Genomic DNA, 19,361 nt, shown 5'->3' with positions numbered 1-19,361 from the left:
CAACCTCTGTTCTTCAGGGGAACATTCACACCAATGGTTAAAGTGTCTGCCAGTACAAGAGGTGCCATATGTCCCTGGCCTTGGACATGAAGATAAGTCTATTTGCCAGGCTTCTCCTGGTATCCCCTAGTTCATTGATGCTTATTCATGAAGTTGTTTCCTTGGCAACTGTTTAATGATCTTTTTTTTAATTAGGTATTTTCTTGATTTACATTTCCAGTGCTATCCCAAAAGTACCCCATACCCTCCCCCACCCACTCCCCTACCCACCCACTCCCACTTCTTGGCCCTGGCGTTCCCCTATACTGAGGCATATAAAGTTTGCACGACCAACAGGCCTCTCTTTCCACTGATGGCTGACTAGGCCATCTTCTGATACATATGCAGCTAGAGGCACGAGCTCCAGGGGGTACTGGTTAGTTCATATTGTTGTTCCACCTATAGGGTTGCAGATCCCTTTAGCTCCTTGGGTACTTTCTCTAGCTCCTCCATTGGAGGCCCTGTGATCCATCCAATAGCTGACTGTGAGCATCCACTTATGTGTTTGCTAGGCCCCGGCCTAGTCTCACAAGAGACAGCTATATCAGGGTCCTTTCAGCAAAATCTTGCTAGTGTATGCAATGGTGTCAGCGTTTGGAATCTGATTATGGGATGGATCCCTGGATATGGCAGTCTCTAGATGGTCCGTCCTTTTGTCTCAGCTCCAAACTTTGTCTCTGTAACTCCTTCCATGGGTGTTTTGTTCCCAATTCTAAGAAGGGGCAAAGTGTTCACACTTTGATCTTCCTTCTTCTTTAGTTTCACAAATTGTATCTTATATCTTGGGTATTCTAAGTATCTGGGCTAATATCCACTTGTCAATGAGTACATATCATGTGAGTTCTTTTGTGATTGGGTTACCTCACTCAGGATGATGCCCTCCAGGTCCATCCATTTGCCTAGGAATTTCATAAATTCATTCTTTTTAATAGCTGAGTAGTACTCCATTGTGTAAATGTACCACATTTTCTGTATCCATTCCTCTGTTGAGGGGCATCTGGGTTCTTTCCAGCTTCTGGCTATTATAAATAAGGCTGCTATGAACATAGTGGAGCATGTGTTCTTACCAGTTGGAACATCTTCTGGATATAAGCCCAGGAGAGGTATTGCAGGATCCTCCGGTAGTACTATGTCCAATTTTCTGAGGAACCACCAGACTGATTCCCAGAGTAGTTGTACAAGCTTGCAATCCGACCAACAATGGAGGAGTGTTCCTCTTTCTCCACATCCTTGCCAGCATCTGCTGTCACCTGAGTTTTTGATCTTAGCCATTCTGACTGGTGTGAGGTGGAATCTCAGGGTTGTTTTGATTTGCATTTCCCTGATGATTAAGGATGCTGAACATTTTTTCAGGTGCTTCTCAGCCATTCAGTATTCCTCAGGTGAGAATTCTTTGTTAAGCTCTGCACCCCATTTTTTTAAAGATTTATTTATTTTTATTATATGTAAGTACACTGTAGCTGTCTTCAGACACACCAGAAGACGGTGTCAGATCTCATTACAGATGGCTGTGAGCCACCATGTTGTTGCTTGGATTTGAACTTCGGACCTTCGGAAGAGCAGTCGGGTGCTCTTACCCACTGAGCCATCTCACCAGCCCCTGCACCCCATTTTTTAATGGTGTTATTTGATTTTTTTGGAGTCCACCTTCTTGAGTTCTTTATATATACTGGATATTAGTCCCCTATCTGGTTTAGGATAGGTAAAGATCCTTTCCCAATCTGTTGGTGGTCTTTTTGTCTTATTGACGGTGTCTTTTTCCTTACAGAAGCTTTGCAATTTTATGAGGTCCCATTTGTCGGTTCTCGATCTTACAGCACAAGCCATTGATGTTCTATTCAGGAATTTTTCCTCTGTGTCCATATCTTCGAGGCTTTTCCCCACTTTCTCCTCTATAAGTTTCACTGTCTCTGGTTTTATGTGGAGTTCCTTGATCCACTTAGATTTGACCTTAGTACAAGGAGATAGGAATGGATCAATTCGCATTCTTCTACATGTTAACCGCCAGTTGTGCCAGCACCATTTGTTGAAAATGTTGTCTTTTTTCCACTGGATGGTTTTATCTCCCTTGTCAAAGATCAAGTGACCATAGGTGTGTGGGTTCATTTCTGGGTCTTCAATTCTATTCCATTGGTCTACTTGTCTGTCGCTATACCAGTACCATGCAGTTTTTATCACAATTGCTCTGTAGTACAGCTTTAGGTCAGGCATGGTGATTCCACCAGAGGTTCTTCTATCCTTGAGAAGAGTTTTTGCTATCCTAGGTTTTTTGTTATTCCAGATCAATTTGCAGATTTCCTTTTCTAATTAGTTGAAGAATTGAGTTGGAATTTTGATGGGGATTGCATTGAATCTGTAGATTGATTTTGGCAAGATAGCCATTTTTACTATATTGATCCTGCCAATCCATGAGCATGGGAGATCTTTCCACCTTTGGAGATCTTCTTTAATTTCTTTCTTCAGAGACTTGAAGTTCTTATCATACAGCTCTTTCACTTCCTTAGTTAGAGTCATGCCAAGGTATTTTATATTATTTGTGACTATTGAGAAGGGTGTTGTTTCCCTAACTTCTTTCTCAGCCTGTTTATTCTTTGTGTAGAGAAAGGCCATTGACTTGTTTGAATTAACTTTATATCCAGCTACTTCACTGAAGCTCTTTATCAGGTTTAGGAGTTCTCTGGTGGAATTTTTAGGGTCACTTATATATACTGTCATATCATCTGCAAAAAGTGATATTTTGACTTCTTCCTTTCCAATTTGTATCCCCTTGATCTCCTTTTGTTGTCAAATTGCTCTGGCTAGGACTTCAAGTACAGTGTTGAATAGGTAAGGGAGAAAGTGGGCAGCCTTGTCTAGTCCCTGATTTTAGTGGGAATGCTTCCAGCTTCTCGCCATTTACTTTGATGTTGGCTATTGGTTTGCTGTAGATTGCTTTTATCATGTTTAGGTATGGGCCTTGAATTCCTGATCTTTCCAAGACTTTTATCATGAATAGGTATTGGATTTTGTCAAATGCTTTCTCCGCATCTAACGAGATGATCATGTGGTTTTTGTCTTTGAGTTTGTTTATATAGTGGATTACGTTGATGGATTTCTGTATATTAAACCATCCCTGCATCCCTGGAATGAAACCTACTTGGTCAGGATAGATGATTGTTTTGATGTGTTCTTGGATTCGGTTAGCGAGAATTTTATTGAGGATTTTTGCATCGATATTCATCAGGGAAATTGGTCTGAAGTTCTCGATCTTTGTTGGGCTGTTTAATGATCTTTAAAAGATTTTTTTTTCCAGCCAGGTGGTGATGGCGCATGCCTTTAATCCTAGCACTTGGGAGGCAGAGGCAGGCGGATTTCTGAGTTCCAGGCCAGCCTGATCTACAAAGTGAGTTCCAGGACAGCCAGGGCTATACAGAGAAACCCTGTCTCAAAAAAACAAACAAACAAAATGTTTTTTTCCTTATAGAGAGTGGTGTGCTATCTGACAGTCCTAGTTTGTCCCAGAGAGAAGGGTTGGTGAAGAGTTTTAGGAATTTCCATTGATTAGCTTCAGGGAAGAGCAATTTTCTTTTCTCTCTCTGAAGCCACCCAGTGTGTTGAAAAGCATGTCTGTCAACATGAATTGTCCCATTCCTTTTCCTGGTAATATTGCAGATATATTCCCTCTGGAATATGTCCCCAACTTAGGCAGACCTCTGTTGGCTCCAAGGGGAGAGTGTTCCTAGCAGCAACCTTAACTGCCTGTCCAGTCTGTTCCCCTCTGACATTCTCTTCCATCCCTTATCGATGCCCTTTGCAGAGCATTGGGGCAACCCTGGAAGGAAGGAGGTGTTGACCAAAAGTTGATCTATCTCTTGGTGATGTACACTGTTGGATGATGCATCTCTGTTGTGGGAAATAATAAAAAATGGCACCATCCTGTACTATACCCATTGCCATCCCGCTAGACCCAGCTACTCTCTGCCCCGGCAGAATTGGTCTTGCTGCCTCCATGTCTGGCCCCATGCAGCAGTCTTCTCAGCTCAGGCTTGCCTGCCTCAGATCCACTAGTACCTTCTCACCTATGCCCTGTGGCTAGTTGCCACAAAACCCCTTAACCTAGTAAATCAAAACTCTAGATAGAAGCTTATAATTTATCAGTCAGATTTATATATCAATAAATTCTCAATTCACAAGATACCCACACAATAATTTCAGAGCCAATTGATAATGATACAAGCTGCCCACCTAGATTAGACAAATTGTGCCAGTTATTCTATCCTTTTATGATATTCATAGCTACCTGTGGCTATTTAAAGCCACACAGGTTCGTCTTTCTCTTCCTCCATCTTCCTTCCTCCTCCTCTTTCCCTGTCCCCTGTCTTTGTCTCTGAAACTCTTAGCTCTGCCTCCCTTTCCCCTGTCCAATCACAGGCTTCTTGTTGTATTAATATTTAAATTAAGGGGCTGGTGAGATGGCTCAGTGGGTAAGAGCACCCGACTGCTCTTCCAAAGGTCCAGAGTTCAAATCCCAGCAACCACATGGTGGCTAACAACCATCCGTAATGAGATCTGGCGCCCTCTTCTGGAGTGTCTGAAGACAGCTACAGTGTACTTACATATAATAAATAAATAAATCTAAAAAAAAAAAAAATTTAAATTAATTGGGGGAAAATTCTGCTATACTTCTCCTTCCACATAGTGCCATGGGCACAGAGAACCAGGAAGGCACACTCCAAATCTATGTAGATGACAATGCTCTGATCTTTGCTGAGCTCCAGTTCTGCCAGCTGAACCAGATCTGGAGGGAAAGGTGCCCACTGAATGGTCTCATTGAGGGTGATGATTGCATAGCCAACCCCTGTGGTTCCCTGTTCAGTAAAAGGCTCCAATATGGGCCCTCTGCAGATGTCTCTTTAGCGTCTTCTCAGACCATATACTCGAGACTGTTTTCTCACAGCTGTGCTCTGGGCCAGTAGCCCCTTCTGAAATGACCAATTTCTCTCTCTCTTTCTTCCTTCCTTCCTTCCTTTCTCTCTCTCTCTCTCTCTCTCTCTTTCTTTCTTTCTTTCTTTCTTTCTTTCTTTCTTCCTTCCTCCCTCCCTCCCTCCCTCCCTCCCTCCCTCTCTCTCTCTCTCTCTCTCTCTCTCTCTCTCTCTCTCTTTCTTTTAAACTAAAATTTTTTTGTGTAGCTGAGCAGCAGTGATGCACATCTTTAATCTTAGCACTCGGGAGGCACAAGAAGGAGAATCTCTGAGTTTAAGGCCAGCCTGGTCTACAGGGTGAGTTCCAGGCATCCAGACTACACAGAAAAACCCTGTCTCAAAAAAACAAAAGCAAAAAAAAAAAAAATGTGTATAGATATTTTTGTCTTCTCTTATGTGTGTGCGCCACTTTCATGTCTGATGGCCTCAGAGGTCAGAAGAGGCCATTGGATCCCCTAGAACTGGAGTTACAGATCGTTGTGAGCCACCACATGGTGTTGGGAATCGAAACCAGGTCCTCTGTAAGAGCAGCCAGTGAGTGCTCTTAGCTGCTGAGCCATCTCTACAGCCCAAAGGAAAAAGTTCTTAATTGAATATAAGTTCCTCCAGAGGGCATGCCTCGTATCTGTAGAGGAAAACATGTCTGATACATCATGAAGAGTGTACACAGGTTGTTTCTCAAAGTAAATTTAGTAACTTAAGGGATCAGAGAGCAGCCGGCACTCCTGCCTGAAGCAGACGGTTATGCCTTGGCCATTAGCCGTAATTGGAGTCTCTGCTTAAATTCCTAGTAGGCTGATAGGCAGGCTTTACCTACATCAGAACTCTCAAAGCCATCCCTTTCCTTCTTGACACACAAAATTTTAATACCTTTCCAAGTGGGAGGCTCAAGGCCAGGGCCTCAGTCAGGAACCATTTTATTTTGAGACATCTTTCATCTGAGGTGGAATATGTCTGCTAAGAGTAAAGTGCTTCACAATAGAACATCAGCACCCTACCCCTGCCCTCACCCCTACCAAGTCACTGGGAAGCTGAATGTGAAGGATCATGGGAGAAAAAATTATATTGGGAGCCAAGGTACAGCAAAATGTAAAAGGAGGCCTCTTCCAAGTCTGGAATGGGTGGACCATTCAGTTCCCTCAGGAACTTGAGTCAACAGAGGGCAGGGATTAGGGACTGTCCCTCCACGGAGTGTAGGGTAGATGAGAACCACAGCCTCATTAATGCAGTAAAGGTTCTACACTAGCCTTCATTTCTCTCTAAGCTCTGCACCCGTAGCATGAGATGTTTCAGGGGCTGTTGCAAGATTTAAGAAGAACTTGTGACTTAAGATTAGCGTCTATAATTGTTAATATTCTTTAGACTTATTTATGTGTATGGGTGTTTTACCTTAATGTATGCATGTGCACCACATATGTGCCTGATGCCCCCCAGAAGTCAGAAGAGGGGGTTGGACATATGGATGGTTGGGAGTTACCATGTGGGGGCTGGGGAGCAAACTCAGGTCCTCAAGAGCAATACGTGCTCCAAACTATCTCACTGACTTGGCAGCCCTTGTTCATTCTTTTGAGCCTCTGGCCAGAGAGGGTATTGCTGCCAATGGGGAAAATAAAAGTGTTGGTTTGTTTTTAAGATTCATTTATTATTATAAATAAGTACACTGTTGCTCTCTTCAGACACACTCAAGAATCCACCTGCCTCTGCCTCCCAAGTGCTGGAAATAAAGGCCTGCGCCCGGCTTGCCGAACCATCTCTAGCCTTGGAATAACATGCCGATAGAAGATTAACACTGAACAAACCATTGATGAAGTATGTATGTAGAGTCCTTTCTCCAGCATGAAGTACAAATGTGCTATTATAGACCGAAGCACCGCTATTGGCACTGGTAGCAACTTGTAAATTGGGAGTGATAGCTGAGCTGTGACTGTGACCATGGCAGGCATGCTCAAGGCACATAGCTTCTGGTCTCCACTGCTCCATTGCCATGTAGGTGCTGAGCCTACACAGGCCAGGAAGATGGCAAAGTATTTGCTGCAAGGGGGATTGGAGGAAGGGTCAGAGCATGCTCCAAGGAAGTTCCTGGGAACAAATGTTCATATTCATTGCCTTTTGACAATAGCACTCAACCCATGAGCAAACATGGTTTTTTTTAATAATTTATTTATTATTATATGTAAGTACACTGTAGCTGTCTTCAGACACACCAAAAGAGGGTGTCAGATCTCATTGTGGATGGTTATGAGCCACCATGTGGTTGCTGGGATTTGAACTCAGGACCTTCGGAAGAGCAGACTGTGCTCTTAACTGCTGAGCCATCCATCTCTCCAGCCCCATGTTTTGTTTTGTTTTGTTTTGTTTTGTTTTAGAAGATTTATTTATTTATTTATATGTAAATACACAGTTGCTCTCTTCAGACACACCAGAAGAGGGCGTCAGATCCCATTACAGATGGTTGCGAGCCACCACGTGGTTGCTGGAAACTGAACTCTAGAAGAACCTCTAGGAAAATAGTCAGTGCACGTAACCCCTGAGCCATCTCTCCAGCTCAAGCAAACATGACTTAACTGAAGACGTGACTCCTGGCAAAGCTTCTGTTCAGACTCCTGACCTAGACAAAGAGAACAGAGCAACTGCCCCTTGTGTACGCTGCTCACTCTGTACATCCTGTGGACTCCAACGTGGACTGCCTGATTCAGACCATGACCGCCTTCACCTGGAACATCCACTACAGTCAGCTAATGGTGGTGGTGAAGGAAAGGATGTGCTTGCTACGTGTTCTAGTAACTGTGGCGAAAACTAAACCTGCCAGCCAATCCAAATCCCTTTTGCCTTATTTCACATCTCTGGAGTTATCCATAGTTTGGTCTTACACAGCTGAAAAGCAATGTGATCAAGACAACGAAGGGCTTTGTTGCAAGGTAAAGTTCCTTCCAGAGCACTTATTGAGGCTGCCAAGGAGTCCAGGCAGGCATAAAAGAAATGATGGTGCTGGCTGCTGCAGAGAAAGCCAATGACTGCTTCAATAAGCACATCACTAAGTGGTGGTAGCAGCAACATCAGTTTACATGACTGGCTTATGATCCAATCAGCACAGCTCAGCTCCCTCTTCTTTACTCCACTGTACCTCTTACTAAGAATCAGCTTTCAGCCGGGCGTGGTGGCTCACGCCTTTGATCCTAGCACTCGGGAGGCAGAGACAAGCGGATTTCTGAGTTCGAGGCCAGCCTGGTCTACAGAGTGAGTTCCAGGACAGCCAGGACTACACAGAGACACCCTGTCTCGAAAAACGAAAAAAAAAAAAAAAAGAATCAGCTTTCAGGCTGGAGAGATGAAGTGGTGAAGGGCACTGGCTAAGAGAGGTCCCAAAACCTTGATAATAAATTTCAGTTCCCTGGGAAGCAGACTGGGCTCCTTAGGAAAAGCCACTAATAATGGGCCTTCAGTCACTGATGGTCCTGGGACACCTACCCAGAGAAGACAACAAGGCCAGAACTGAGCTAGTCTCTGAAACTCCTCAGGGTCTCATCAAATATAGAGAAACTAACATAACAGCCAATCAAAAATGTACTAATGTTACTGTCATTAGAGGTTACCTAACCTTTCTGGAAAATTCCCCCAGCCCTGCATAAAAAGGGGCCTGCAAGTCCCTTGAGTGTAGCCATTTTGATGAACAGTTAACCCTTGCATGCTGGTAATTTCTGCAGAATGAACGCTTTTTGCCTTTGCGTACCATCTTCCTTCAACAATTCTTAGAGCCTAACAGCTACTTTTCTTTCCTTTTTTTTTTTTTTTGTCATCAGTATGACAAACTCTTGACCTTAGAAATTATAATTAGGGGACTGGAAATTATAATTAAGAGTACTGACTGTTATTCTGAAAGTCCTGAGTTCAAATCCCAACAACTTCATGATGGCTCACAACCTTCTGTAATGAAATCTGACTCCCTCTTCTGGGGTGTCTGAAGACAGCTACAGTCTACTTACATATAATAAATAAATCTTTTAAAAAAGAAATTATAATTAAATTATAACTATATTGTAACCATCCTTGCACAAAATTCCATGTAAGAACTTGTTTTTAAAAAACGCCTCTTTGCCAGGTATGGTGGCACATGCCTTTAATCCTAGACCTTGGGTGGCAGAGGCAGCCTGGTATACAAACTGAGTTCCAGGACGGCCAGATCCACACAGAGAAGTCCTATCTTAAAAAATAAAAATGCCTCTTCTACAAAAAGTACACTTTTACTGATAGTTCCTTTTTAAAATCTTCCACTTATTTCTTATGTGCATGGGTGTTTTACTTGCATGTGTGTCTGTGCAGCATGCATGCATGCATGCAATGTCTACAGTCCAGATACCCTGGAATTTGAGTTCCATGTAGGTGTTGGGAACGGAACCAGGGTCCTCTGGAGGAACAACCAAGTACTCTTAACCAATAGGCCACCTGAGCCCAATCTGCAGCTCTCAAATTTCTTTTCTTTTCTTTTTTAAAGATTTATTTATTTATTTATTTATTTATTTATTTATTTATTTATTATATGTAAGTATACTGTAGCTGTCTTCAGATCTCATTACTGGTGGTTGTGAGCCACCATGTGGTTGCTGGGATTTGAACTTAGGACCTCCAGAAGAGCAGTCAGTGCTCTTAACTGCTGAGCCATCTCACTGGCCCTCGAATTTCTTTTTTAATACATTAAAAACAATGTATGTGTTTTATCTAGATGTCTCTCTGTGCACAATGTCCATGCAGTGCTCAGGGAAGCCAGAAGAGGGCATCAGATCACCTAAAACTGGACTTACAGATGGCTGTGAACTGCCATATAGATGCTGGAAATCAAACTGAAAGAGGAGCAGTACTTTCAACTAATGAGCCATCTCTCTAGCCCCAGCTCCTCAATCTCTTAATAAACACACGAACGTAGGAAGTCACATTGCATCTCAAAGTTTAGTTAGCCCAAATACATTGGAAATGAAAGGATATGTTTAAAACTTATTGTTTGTAAACTTTAAGGTATGGTTTTTGAGCAATAGCAAAACAAACCCTTTTACTTTAAAATGTTTATAAATAAACATACTTTTTTTTTATTTGAGTACAGACACACCAGAAGAGGGCGCCAGATCTCATTACAGATGGTTGTGAGCCACCATGTCGTTGCTGGGATTGAACTCAGGACCTTCAGAAGAGCAGTCAGTGCTCTCAACTGCTGAGCCATCTCTCCAGCCCATAAATAAACATACTTATGAGAGTCACACACATGTATACAACTTAAAACCAAGGACATCGCTCTTTAGAACCCTGACAGGGCAAGTTTTGTGACACATCTTGGGGAATCATTATGGATGGTCTCAGGTTCAAGGTTCAAGGGGAAAATAAGATGGAGTGTTGGGAGTAAAGTATAATCATTAGAGTTATAACTGAAGACACGGCTTCTTGGCTAAGAGCATTTGCTACTATTACAGAGGACCCTGGTTTGGGTCTTAGCATGCACATGATGGTTTACAACTTGTCTATTCCAGGGAATCTGACATCTTCTTCTGGACTCTGCAAGCACTAGGTATACACATGGCGGACATACCTATATACAGGCGATTGCTCATACTCATAAAGTAAAAATAAATCACTCTTAAAAAAAAAAAAAAAGAGGGCTGGTAAGATGGCTCAGCAGTTAAGAGCACTGACTGTTCTTCCGAAGGTCCTGAGTTCAAATCCCAGCAACCACATGGTGGCTCACAACCACCCGTAATAGGATCTGATGCCCTCTTCTGGTGTGTCTAAAGACAGCTACAGTGTATTTACATATAACAATAAATAAACCTCATATACACAATAAATAAATAAACCTTTAAAAAAGTTATTAATGCCAAGAATAAACAACAGCATGTCAGGGACTCTTAAATTAAGTCCAGGCCCCAACAGCACAGACAGACACATGGGGGTGCTTTGAAGAGAAAGCAGGGCTCTGATGCAGGGGGGAGGGGGGCGCTGGGGGGGGGCGGGAGGGCTTTGTTATAGCTGAGAAAAGGGAGCATGGCTCACAGCCCAAACCTGCAGTTAGGGTCTGATTCCCAGGCAGGGAGGTAGAGGCACAGAGGGGCAAAGGCAGGGAGGTAGGGTAGCAGGGGAAGGATAGAGGGCAGCATGAAGGACCAATGCTTCCTCAGGCAAGGGATCCTAGTCCTTGGAAGTCTTGGCTGGTGATTCAGTGTTCTCAGTAGGGGTCCCGTTGCTATCTGTGAGAAGGGAAGAATTGCTACAGATACAGGGGCTTCAGTAGCAGTCTGGTCTGGAGGCTATCCCAGCACTCTTACTAGGGGTTGACCCTAGGGCTCTGTATTCACTAGGCAAACACTCTACCAACCAAACTACAGCCCAGCTACCTTCTCTCTTCTCTTCTCTTCTCTTCTCTTCTCTTCTCTTCTCTTCTCTTCTCTTCTCTTCTCTTCTCTTCTCTTCTCTTCTCTTCTCTTCTCTTCTCTTCTCTTTCCCCTCCCCTCCCCTTCCCTTTCTTTTTTCTTTTCCTCTTTCTTTTTTGGTTTTTTGAGGCAGGGTTTCTCTGTGTAGCCCTCTTTTCCTCTTTCTTTCCTTCTTTCCTTTCCCTCTCTTTCCCTCTTTCTTTCTTTCTTTCTTTCTTTCTTTCTTTCTTTCTTTCTTCCTTCCTTCCTTCCTTCCTTCCTTCCTTCCTTCCTTCCTTCCTTCCTTCCTTCCTCCCTCCCTCCCTCCCTCCCTCCCTCCCTCCCTCCCTTCCTTCCTTCCTTCCTTCCTTCCTTCCTTTCTTCTCTCAGGATTTTGATTTAGCAATTTAACCCAGGTTGATCTGGAACTTATTCTGCAACCCAGGTTGATCTTGAACTTTTGGTAATCACCTGACTTCTGCCTTCAAATTCTGGGATTATAGTCACCATGATCTGAGTCACCATGTCTGGCTTTTCTTTCTTATAGCACAGTTCTGTTTACAACAAATTGCTTATGTTTGTCAAGCATGTCTTGTTGGCAATCAGGCAGCCTCTGTGGCCAGCCCTTCCTGGTGACGATGGGACCATCAGACAACCCAGCAACGAGAAGACAGGTCGTCATTAGCTGCCCAGAGTCTAAGCATTCCCATTGTTGCCTCTGCCCGTTATGTCCCCCTTAGGTGTGCACTTTCTGTCCTTACAAAGAGCCATTTCCTTCCTTCTTTCCTTTCTCCCCCTAGAGGTAGCCTCTGTGCTGCCTTCAGCCACTCCCTTTTATAAACCTCACACATCAGACCTGTAGCGTGGTGTGATTCTTCTGTAGGACTGGCCGCCTAATTCCATCATGTCTACTCTGCTTTTATTTATTTACTTATTTACTGATTTTGAGATAAGGTTTCTCTGTGTAGCCCTGGCTATCCTGGAACTCACTCTGTAGACCAGCTGGCCTTGAACTCAGAAATCCACCTGCCTCTGCATCCCGAGTGCTGGGATTAAAGGCGTGCGCCACCACCACCCAGTGAGAATGGCATTTTTTTTTTATTTTTTTAAAGATTTATTTATTATATGTAAGTACACTGTAGCTGTCTTCAGACACACCAAAAGAGTGTCCAGATCTCGGATGGTTGTGAGCCATCATGTGGTTGCTGGGATTTGAACTCCGGACCTTCGGAAGAGCAGTCGGGTGCTCTTACCGACTGAGCCATCTCACCAGCCCCGAGAATGGCATTTTTTAAAAAGATGTTTTTTGTTTGTTTGTTTGTTTGTTTGTAGACAGGGCTTCTCTGTGTAGCCCTGGCTATCCTGGAACTCACTCTGTAGACCAGGCTGGTCTCGAACTCAGAAATATGTCTGCCTCTGCCTCCTACGTGTTGACTGGGATTAAAGGTATGCACCACCTCTGCCTGGCATACTTTCTGTTTTTAAATAGAAACCTTATTTTATTGAGTACATTGGAAGACGGCAATTAGACTGGGTTGTAGGCCGAATACCACAAGCAGGTTAGCTGAGTCATTTGGAGGAAGGAAATACAATGTCTTATATTTGGATGATGATTCTGTGTGTGTGTGTGTGTGTGTGTGTGTGTGTGTGTGTGTGTGTGTAAAACCTCAGGGTATGTAACTTATACACTTGTACAGTGGGAAGGCAGGCAGTCGGTACAACCCTAGAACATTAGTTCAAGCCACTATGAGTGTGACTTCTTGTCCTGGTCTGAGGCTAAGATCATAGGGAACTGGGCTGACCTCAGTGCACTCAGATACTTAGGGTAAAATGTAGCAGATTTTTAGCAGAACCATTGTATCTGGCATGAATTCCAGACTGAGGGCACCTAGGCTTTGATGTAGCCTTTTGTCAGTGATTGCTATCTGAGATTTTATGGAATTCTGAAGGATAACCAGGAAGTCAAGTATGACTGAGAATTGCTTAAGGCACAGGTGCTTTCAGTACCACTCCTAGGTCAGATTGGAGGTATGTGGAAATTGACTTGCTGAAGGTACCTTTTGGGTAACAATGAAAAGTCGTTCTAGGAAGCTCCAAGCCTTCAGTCTTGGAGTTTCAGTCCATGCCTCAAAAGCAAAGCAAAGCAGAGCAGAGCAGAGCAGAGCAGAGCAGAGCAGAGCAGAGCAGAGCAGAGCAGAGCAGAGCAAAGCAAAGCAAAGCAGAGCAAAGCAAAACACAACACAACCCTCTGCAACAGGCAACCGTTTCTTTTGGAGCATGCTGGGGATCAAACCCAAGATTTGCACATGCCTGGCATGTGTGGACGTTAGCATTGAACACTGAGCCTCATCTAGGATGGCTGTTGGTGTGATTCTTTACTGAGAGGCTGTAGTAGCAGCTGTTGTGTGTGGCTTCTTTGGAATATAGACTGCGACGTCTCTGTACTGTGGAGCTGCTGGTTTGTTTTTTGGTTTTGTTTTTTTTTTTGTTTTGTTTTTGTTTTTTTTTTTTGGTTTTTCGAGACAGGGTTTCTCTGTATAGCCCTGGCTGTCCTGGAACTCACTCTGTAGACCAGGCTGGCCTCTAACTCAGAAATCCGCCTGCCTCTGTCTCCCGAGTGCTGGGATTAAAGGCGTGCACCACCAACGCCCGGCGGATTTGTGCCTAGTCTTGTTCCATCTTGTTATGTCTTGTTCAGTGGATATCCCTAGGAGGTCTGTTCTTTTCTGAAGGAACACAGAGGAGGAACAGTGGATCTGAGAGAGGGAAGGTGAGGAGAAATAGGGTAATGAAGGGAGGGGAAACTGCAGTTAGAATGTATTGAAAACACAAAAATAAGATAAAATAAAAAGAATCTTAGTGTGGCTAGGTGAGACGCCTTGAATATCATCACCCTGGAAGCAGGGGCAGGCAGGTCTTTGAGGGTTTGGGCTAACCTGGACTACATAGAGAGTTCCAGGTCACTGAAGGCTATAATAGTAAGATGTCTCAATTTTTTTTGTTTTTTGTTTTTGTTTGTTTTTGAGACAGGCTAACCTCAAACTAAGAAATCTGCCTGCCTCTGCCTCCCAAGTGATGGGATTAAAGGTGTGCACCATCACTGCCCAACACTCAATTTTTTTTTTCAACCAGTTCTCAAGTGTATCTTGTGTTTTAAATTTTCACTGGTCCTCCCTGATATTCCTCATGCAGATAGATACATTGTTGCCCAGCCAGCCACTAGCTTGTGAAGAGCTCAGTTCTGGTTTTCAATGGCTCTCTTATTACTTTTTAAAATATGTATAGTTATTGTGCTGGCACATATATCTATGCACCACATGCATGCCTGGTGCCCAAAGAGGCCTGGCAAGAACAATGGAACTCCTGGAACTGGAATAGAGGAAGCTATGGGCTTCCATTTAGGTGATAGGAATTGGACATGGGTACTCTAAGAGCAGTCAGTCACTTTAGATGCTGAATCGCTCCATCCCCGGTTCTCTTATTTCTTAGTTATGTTTCTGGCTTGTCTACCACTTATCTCAACTAGGTCTTGGAAGGAGCGTGCCCGACTGTTGTTATTAAGGCCTAGGTCACCTAGAGCTTGCTATGTAGACCAGGCTGGCCTAGAAGTTGCTACAGTCCTCCAGACTCCCCGAGCGCTAGGATTACAGGTGTGCACAACCACATTGACTCTATACTCTATTTCCCCAAAACTCTTTTTTTTTTTTTTTAAAGATTTATATATTTATTATATGTAAGTACACTGTAGCTGTCTTCAGGTACACCAGAAGTGGGCGTCAGATCTCATTTCGGGTGGTTGTGAGTCACCATGTGGTTGCTGGGATTTGAACTCTGGACCTTCAGAAGAGCAGTCAGGTGCTCTTACCCACTGAGCCATCTCACCAGCCCCCCCCCCCGGTTTTTTTAAAAGACAGAGTCTCGTTCTCTAGCCCAGGCTAACCTTAAATCAGGATCCTCCTGCCTCAGCCTCCCACATTCTGGGATGATAGGCATGTTCTATCACATTGTTCCCTAAAAACTTTAAAATACTTTGATGAACAAGTTGCAGGCTTTCAGCCACTTCCACCTAGTTCCCACAGTTTAGTTCACCCAACAACAGCAGCAAAAATACTGGTTTTCATAGCCAATCCCACACTGGTAAAACTTCCCAAAGAAGGGGTTTGAAGGATGGCTCATTGGTTAAAAGCAATGACTGTTCTTGCAGAGTTTCCAGGTTTAATTCCTAGCTCCACTCTGAGCCCCCATGTGGTGGTTCAGAACCATCTTAATTTCAGTTCTAGGGAATCAATATCCTCTTCTGGGCTCTATAGGAACCAGGAGTTCACACAATACATAAATACACATGCAGGCAAACATCCATACCCATATAGTAAAAGTTTTAAACATAAGTAAACCTTAAAAAATAAAAATTATGGGCTGGTGAGATGGCTCAGCAGTTAAGAGCACTGACTGCTCTTCCAAAGGTCCTGAATTCAAATCCCAGCAACCACATGGTGGCTCACAACCATCCGTAATGAGATCTGATGCCCTCTTCTGGTGTGTCTGAAGACAACTACAGTGTACTTACATATTAAATAAACAAATCTTTAAAATAAAAAAATTAAAAAAAATTAAAAATAAAAATAAACTTCCCAGATGGGCTTGGTAGCACACACCTTTAATCCCAGCACTTGGGAGGCAGAGGCAGGCGTACTTCTGAGCTTGAGGATGACCTGGTCTACAGAGTGAGTTCCAGGACAGCCAGGGCTACACAGAGAAACCCTGTCTGGAAAAACCAAAAAGAAAAAAAGAAAGAAAGAAAGAAAAAGAAAGATTTATTTATTTATTCTCTCTGCATGCATACCTGCATGCCAGAAGAGGGCATCCGACCCCATTATAGATGGTTGTGGGCCACCATGTGGTTCCTGGGAATTGAACTCCAGACCACTGGAGGGACAGCCAGTGCTCTTAACTTCTGAGCCATCTCTCCAGCCCCATTATGATATTTTTTAACTTTGTTTGTTTGGTTTTGGTTTTTTCAAGCCCTGGCTGTCCTGGAACTCACTCTGTAGACCAGGCTGGGCTCTCTCCTTATTTTTCCATTCTCCGTATTTTCTCCTTGAGTTACTTTTATGTGTGTCTCCATTACTTGTATCTGATGATCTTTCACTTAATTTATGACTAAACAGTGAAAACCTCATTGGAAAAATCAATTGTATTCTGATATAAATTTAGAAGAGCAGGAAAATAAGAAAATTCAAAGACATCATCTAAAAGAACAAACATAGCATTTATATTTTTGAGACAGGGACCCACTACTACATAGGTCAGGTTGGTCTCAGACTTGCAATACCCTTCTCTCTGCCTGGGATTACAGGTGGCGCTAACACACCTGGTCCTATCATATTTAAAAAGTGTGATAAAGGATTGGAGAAATGGCTCAGCAGTTCAGAGCATTGACTGCTCATTCTTTCAAGGACCTGGGTTCATTTCCTAGGACCCACACAGTGGCTCACAGCTGTCTGTACCTCCAGTTCCAGGTCATCTTATGTTCTCTCCTGACCCCTTTGCAGGCATCAGGCATGCACATGCCATACATACATACATACATGTAGGCAAAAGAAACTTACATAAAATACATAGATCAGGTTGGTCTCAAACTATATATATATATATATTTTTTTTTCCTGTCTCTCAAATGCTGGGATTAAAGGCATACACCATCACAAGGCATACACCATCACAGCACCTCCAGTTAAAATATTTATATTTATATAGGCACCAATATTTTCTTTCTTGGTCTTTCTTTCTTTCTTTCTTTCTTTCTTTCTTTCTTTCTTTCTTTCTTTCTTCCTTCCTTTCTTTCTTTCTCTCTCTCTCTCTCTTTCTTTTCCTTCCTTCCTTCCTTCTTTCTCTTTCTCTCTTTCTTTCTTTCTTGATTGGGTTTCTCTGCATAGCCCTGGCTGTCCTGGAACTCACTCTGTAGACCAGGCTGGCCTCAAACTCAGAAACCCGCCTGCCTCTGCCTCCCAAGTGCTAGGATTAAAGGCTTGTGCCACCACTGCCCAGCTAATATACTTTTTTTCTAAATGGGAAAAATAAACTTGGTTTCTTAATTTATGCCATATACAAAGATAAAATCCAGAATTTAAAGGCGTAAAAAGAAAAAGTACAAATATGAAACCGTATCAGGTCTGGAAACAGGGTTCATGTTAAGGGTTCTTGCCTTAAAGGCCTAAATCACCACTGTAGAGCTTATGTGAATTTAAGAACAAATAACAAGGGCTGGAGAGATGGGTCAGCAGTTAAGAGCACTGACTGCTCTTCCAAAGATCCTGAGTTCAAATTCCAGCAACCGCATGGTAGCTGGCACCCATCTGTACAGCGACAGTGTACTCATATATACATAAATAAATCTTTTTAAAAAAGAACAAATAACAAAAACTTTAGCAGCTAAAACTGAAGAGTACCATTTAAATCTTAGTTTAGAAGAGATTAAATAACAAAAACAAAGAACCCAACAATGTACACTAACCAAAGAGTTAGAGAAAGAGAAAAAGCTTTATTTCCCAAAAACATAAGAAAACAAGAGATTTTGTTTGTAACAAAGTTTCTGTGTAGCCCTGGCAGTTCTGGAACTCACTCTGTAAACCAGACTGGCCTCAGGTACTGACTGCCAAGCGCTGGGACTACAGGCAGGCACCACCAGTGCTGCTAACAGAGGTTTTTCTTTTAAACTGTTTTGTCTTGTCCGCTGATTGTTATGCTTTTTGTCTTGTTTTGTTTCTCTGTGTAGCTCTGGTTGTCCTGGAACTACACAGTGAATTTTAGAATAGCTGGGCTATTAAGACCCTGTCTCAAATTCTTTTTGTTAAAAAGAAAAAAAACTTCAGTTTAAGATAATACAAATTTTTAATTTAAAATAATCTATTTTTTTGTTAGTTATAATTTTTCTAACATTAAAATTAATAAAAATAATCGCATAGGAGTGGTGACACATATCTTTGATCCCAGCCTCAGGAAGCAGATTCAGGCAGATCTCTGAGGTCTACTAAGGAGCTCCAGGCTAGCAGAAGCAACACAGTAAGGCTCCATCTTTAAAACAAGAAAACCTATTTGGCCACAGAATGCAGTGTATCTTATGAATTATTGAGTTAGTGTTTTTGTACTTAGGGAAGCAGTTATCTTTCTTTTAAACAAATACCTTGGGCTGGAGAGATGGTTAAGAGCACTGACTGTTCTTCCAATGGTCCTGAGTTCAGATCCCAGCAACCACATGGTGGCTTACAACCATCTATAATGGGATCCAATGCCCTCTTCTGGTGTGTCTGAAGACAGTGACAGTGTACTTTTTTTTTTTTTTAATTTGGTTTTTCGAGACAGGGTTTCTCTGTTTAGCCCTGGCTGTCCTGGAACTCACTTTGTAGACCAGGCTGGCCTTGAACTCAGAAATCCGCCTGCCTCTGCCTCCCAAGTGCTGGGATTAAAGGCGTGCGCCACCACGCCCGGCGACAGTGTACTTATATACATAAAATAAATCTTTAAAAACAAAACAAAAAATGGGCTGGTGAGATGGCTCAGCCAGTAAGAGCACCAACTGCTCTTCCTGAGGTCCTGAGTTCAATTTCAAGCAACCACATGGTGGCTCACAACACCTGTAATGAGATCTGATGCCCTCTCCTGGCTCATCTGAAGACAGCAGCTACAGTATACTTATGTATAATAATAAATAAATCTTAAAAAAAAAACAAAAACAAAAACAAAAAACTACCTTTTGGCAACCTTTTTCTAGAAATGCTACTGGTATTACCTCTATTTCCTCAATAATAAAATCATTTTCTTTTTGTGTCTAACTCTAATTTACTAAATCTTGTTTTGGGATGGGCTGGTGAGATACCTTAGTGGGTGGGAGAGCCTGCTGCCAAGCCTGAGACCTTGACCTGGATTCGCAGAACCCACACTGTGGAAAGAACCAACTCCCACATCTTGT

Source organism: Mus caroli, unplaced genomic scaffold (assembly GCF_978045245.1).
Source record: "Mus caroli unplaced genomic scaffold, Mus_caroli_1 scaffold_3, whole genome shotgun sequence".
NCBI lineage: Eukaryota > Metazoa > Chordata > Mammalia > Rodentia > Muridae > Mus > Mus caroli.
Note: the sequence above shows the minus strand (reverse complement) of the source record.